Source organism: Prunus avium, chromosome 7, assembly GCF_965620075.1.
Source record: "Prunus avium chromosome 7, drPruAviu1.hap1.1, whole genome shotgun sequence".
Lineage (NCBI taxonomy): Eukaryota > Viridiplantae > Streptophyta > Magnoliopsida > Rosales > Rosaceae > Prunus > Prunus avium.
Genome location: NC_142290.1, coordinates 17,619,982 through 17,625,331, shown reverse-complemented (window position 1 = coordinate 17,625,331; position 5,350 = coordinate 17,619,982).

Sequence of the window (5,350 nt, the reverse complement as noted above, 5' to 3'; positions counted from 1 at the left end):
TAACCAAATGACTCCTCCCACCATTTTATGATGTTGCCCAAGTTTTGGGCTCGATCCGAAATCAATAGGTGTGAGAAATTGGACAATTCATGTTCAACGGCAGTTCGTTCCTAATTGGAGTGGTTGGTGTATTCCATACTTCTAGCGATTGGATTTCACTCAAAACTCACCAAATGACTGCTCCCACCATATTATGATGTTGCCCAAGTTTGGGGTTCGATCCGAAATCAATAGGTGTGAGCAATTGGACAATTTAAGTTCAACGGCAGTTCGTTCCTAATGGGAGTGGTTGGTGTATTCCATACTTCTAGCCATTGGATTTCACTCAAAACTCACCAAATGACTCCTCCCACCACAATTTGATGTTGCCCAAGTTTTGGGCCCGATCCGAAATCAATAGGTGTTCCAAATTGGACAATTCAAGTTCAACGGCAGTTCTTTCCTAGTTAGAGTGGTTGGTGTATTCCATACTTCTAGCGATTGGATTTCACTCAAAACTCACCAAACGACTCCTCCCACCATATTATGATGTTGCCCAAGTTTTGGGCTCGATCCGAAATCAATAGGTGTTCCAAATTGGACAATTCAAGTTCAACGGCAGTTCGTTCCTAATTGGAGTGGTTGGTGTATTCCATACGTCTAGCGATTGGATTTCACTCAAAATTCACCAAATGACTCCACCCACCATATTATGTTGTTGCCCAAGTTTTGGGCTCGATCCGAAACCAATGGGTCTGAGAAATTGAACTATTCAAGTTCAACGGCAGTTCGTTCCTAATTGGAGTGGTTGGTGTATTCCATAGTTCTAGCGATTGGATTTCACTCAAAACACACCAAATGACTACTCCCACCATATTATGTTGTTGCCCAAGTTTGGGGCTCGATCCGAAATCAATAGGTGTGAGAAATTGGAGAATTCAAGTTCAACGGCAGTTCGTTCCTAATTGGAGTGGTTGGTGTATTCCATACTTCTAGCGATTGGATTTCACTCAAAACTCACCAAATGACTCCTCCCACCATATTTTGATGTTGCCCAAGTTTTGGGCTCGATCTGAAATCAATAGGTGTTCCAAATTGGACAATTCAAGTTCAACGGCAGTTCGTTCCTAGTTGGAGTGGTTGGTGTATTCCATACTTCTAGCGATTGGATTTCACTCAAAACTCACCAAATGACTCCTCCCACCATATTATGATGTTACCCAAGTTTTGGGCTCGATCCGAAATCAATAGGAGCGAGAAATTGGACAATTCAAGTTCAACGGCAGTTCGTTCCTAATTGGAGTGGTTGGTGTATTCCATACTTCTAGCGATTGGATTTCACTCAAAACTCACCAAATGACTCCTCCCACCATATTTTGTTGTTGCCCAAGTTTTGGGCTCGATCCGAAATCAATAGGTGTTCCAAATTGGACAATTCAAGTTCAACGGCAGTTCGTTCCTAGTTGGACTGGTTGGTGTATTCCATACTTCTAGCGATTGGATTTCACTCAAAACTCACCAAATGACTCCTCCCACCATATTATGATGTTACCCAAGTTTTGGGCTCGATCCGAAATCAGTAGGTGTTCCAAATTGGACAATTCAAGTTCAACGGCAGTTCGTTCCTAATTGGAGTGGTCGGTGTATTCCATACTTCTAGCGATTGGATTTCACTCAAAACTAACCAAATGACTCCTCCCACCATTTTATGATGTTGCCCAAGTTTTGGGCTCGATCCGAAGTCAATAGGTGTGAGAAATTGGACAATTCAAGTTCAACGGCAGTTCGTTCCTAATTGGAGTGGTTGGTGTATTCCGTACTTCTAGCGATTGGATTTCACTCAAAACTCACCACATGACTCCTCCCACCATATTATGATGTTGCCCAAGTTTTGGGCTAGATCCGAAATCATTAGGTGTTTCAAATTGGACAATTCAAGTTCAACGGCAGTTCTTTCCTAATTGGAGTGGTTGGTGTATTCCATACTTCTAGCGATTGGATTTCACTCAAAACTCACCAAATGACTCCTCCCACCATATTATGATGTTGCCCAAGTTTTGGGCTCGATCCGAAATCAACAGGTGTTCCAAATTGGGAAATTCAAGTTCAACGGCAGTTCGTTCCTAATTGGAGTAGTTGGTGTATTCCACACTTCTAGCGACTGGATTTCACTCAAAACTCACCAAATGACTACTCCCACCATTATGGTGTTGCCCAAGTTTGGGGCTCGATCCGAAATCAATAGGTGTGAGAAATTGGACAATTCAAGTTCAACGGCAGTTCGTTCCTAATTGGAGTGGTTGGTGTATTCCATACTTCTAGCGATTGGATTTCACTCAAAACTCACCAAATGACTCCTCCCACCATATTATTATGATGCACAAGTTTGGGGTACGATCCGAAATCAATAGGAGTGAGAAATTGGACAATTCAAGTTCAATGGCAGTTCGTTCCTAATGGGAGTGGTTGGTGTATTCCACACTTCTAGCAATTGGATTTGACTCAAAACTCACCAAATGACTCCTCCCACCATTTTATGATGTTGCCCAAGTTTTGGGATCGATCCGAAATCAATAGGTGTGAGAAATTGGACAATTCAAGTTCAACGGCAGTTCGTTCCTAATTGGAGTGGTTGGTGTATTCCATACTTCTAGCGATTCGATTTCACTCAAAACTCTCCAAATGACTCCTCCCACCATATTACGATGTTGCCCAAGTTTTGGGCTCGATCCGAAATCAATAGGTGTGAGAAATTAGAATATTCAAGTTCAACGGAAGTTCGTTACTAATTGGAGGGGTTGGTGTATTCCATACTTCTAGCGATTGGATTTCACTCAAAACTCACCAAATGACTCCTTCCACCATATTATGATGTTGCCCAAGTTTGGGGCTCGATCCGAAATCAATAGGTGTGAGAAATTGGACAATTCAAGTTCAATGGCAGTTCGTTCCAAATTGGAGTGGTTGGTGTATTCCATACTTCTAGCGATTGGATTTCACTCAAAACTCACCAAATGACTCCTCCCACCATATTATGATGTTGCCCAAGTTTTGGTCTTGATCCGAAATCAACAAGTGTGAGAAATTGGACAATTCAAGTTCAACGGCAGTTCGTTCCTAATTGGAGTGGTTGCTGTATTCCAGACTTCTAGCGATTGGATTTCACTCAAAACTCACCAAATCACTCCTCCCACCATATTATGCTGTTGCCCAAGTTTGGGGCTCGATCCGAAATCAATAGGTGTGAGAAATTGGATAATTCAAGTTCAACGGCAGATCGTTCCTAATTGGAGTGATTGGTGTATTCCATACTTCTAGCGATTGGATTTCACTCAAAACTCACCAAATGACTCCTCCGACAATATTATGTTGTTGCCCAAGTTTTGGGCTCGATCCGAAATCAATTGTTGTTCCAAATTGGACAATTCAAGTTCAACGGCAGTTCGTTCCTAATTGGGGTGGTTGGTGTATTCCATACTTCTAGAGATTGGATTTCACTCAAAACTCACCAAATGACTCCTCCCACCATATTATTATGTTGCACAAGTTTGGGGTACGATCTGAAATCAATAGGAGTGAGAAATTGGACAATTCAAGTTCAACGGCAGTTCGTACCTAATTGAAATGGTTGGTGTATTCCATACTTCTAGCGATTGGATTTCACTCAAAACTCACCAAATGACTCCTCCCACCATATTATTATGTTGCACAAGTTTGGGGTACGATCTGAAATCAATAGGAGTGAGAAATTTGACAATTCAAGTTCAATGGCAGTTCGTTCCTAATGGGAGTGGTTGGTGTATTCCATACTTCTAGCAATTGGATTTGACTCAAAACTCACCAAATGACTCCTCCCACCATTTTATGATGTTGCCCAAGTTTTGGGATCGATCCGAAATCAATAGGTGTGAGAAATTGGACAATTCAAGTTCAACGGCAGTTCGTTCCTAATTGGAGTGGTTGGTGTATTCCATACTTCTAGCGATTCGATTTCACTCAAAACTCTCCAAATGACTCCTCCCACCATATTATGATGTTGCCCAAGTTTTGGGCTCGATCCGAAATCAATAGGTGTGAGAAATTAGAATATTCAAGTTCAACGGAAGTTCGTTACTAATTGGAGGGGTTGGTGTATTCCATACTTCTGGCGATTGGATTTCACTCAAAACTCACCAAATGACTCCTTCCACCATATTATGATGTTGCCCAAGTTTGGGGCTCGATCCGAAATCAATAGGTGTGAGAAATTGGACAATTCAAGTTCAATGGAAGTTCGTTTCAAATTGGAGTGGTTGGTGTATTCCATACTTCTAGCGATTGGATTTCACTCAAAACTCACCAAATGACTCCTCCCACCATATTATGATGTTGCCCAAGTTTTGGTCTTGATCCGAAATCAATAAGTGTGAGAAATTGGACAATTCAAGTTCAACGGCAGTTCGTTCCTAATTGGAGTGGTTGCTGTATTCCAGACTTCTAGCGATTGGATTTCACTCAAAACTCACCAAATCACTCCTCCCACCATATTATGCTGTTGCCCAAGTTTGGGGCTCGATCCGAAATCAATAGGTGTGAGAAATTGGACAATTCAAGTTCAACGGCAGATCGTTCCTAATTGGAGTGGTTGGTGTATTCCATACTTCTAGCAATTAGATTTCACTCAAAACTCACCAAATGACTCCTCCCACCATATTATGATGTTGCGCAAGTTTTGGGCTCGATCCGAAATCAATAGTTGTGAGAAATTGGTCAATTCAATTTCAACAGCATTTCTTTCCTAATTGGAGTGGTTGGTGTTTTCCATACTTCTAGCGATTCGATTTCACTCAAAACTCACCAAATGACTCCTCCCACCATATTATGATGGTGCCCAAGTTTTGGGCTCGATCCAAAATCAATAGGTGTTCCAAATTGGACAATTCAAGTTCAACGGCAGTTCGTTCCTAATTGGAGTGGTTGGTGTATTCCATACTTCTAGCTATTGGATTTCACTCAAAACTCACCAAATGACTACTCCCACCATATTATGATGGTGCCCAAGTTTTGGGCTCGATCCGAAATCAATAGGTGTGAGAAATGGGACAATTCAAGTTCAACGGCAGTTCGTTCCTAATTGGAGTGGAAGGTGTATTCCATACTTCTAGCGATTGGATTTCACTCAAAACTCACCAAATGACTCCTCCCACCATATTATGACGTTGCCCAAGATTTGGGCTCGATCCGAAATCAATAGGTGTTCCAAATTGGAACATTCAAGTTCAACGGCAGTTCGTTCCTAATTGGAGTGGTTGGTGTATTCCATACTTCTAGCGATTGGATTTCACTCAAAACTTTCCAAATGACTCCTCCCACCATATTATGATGTTGCCCA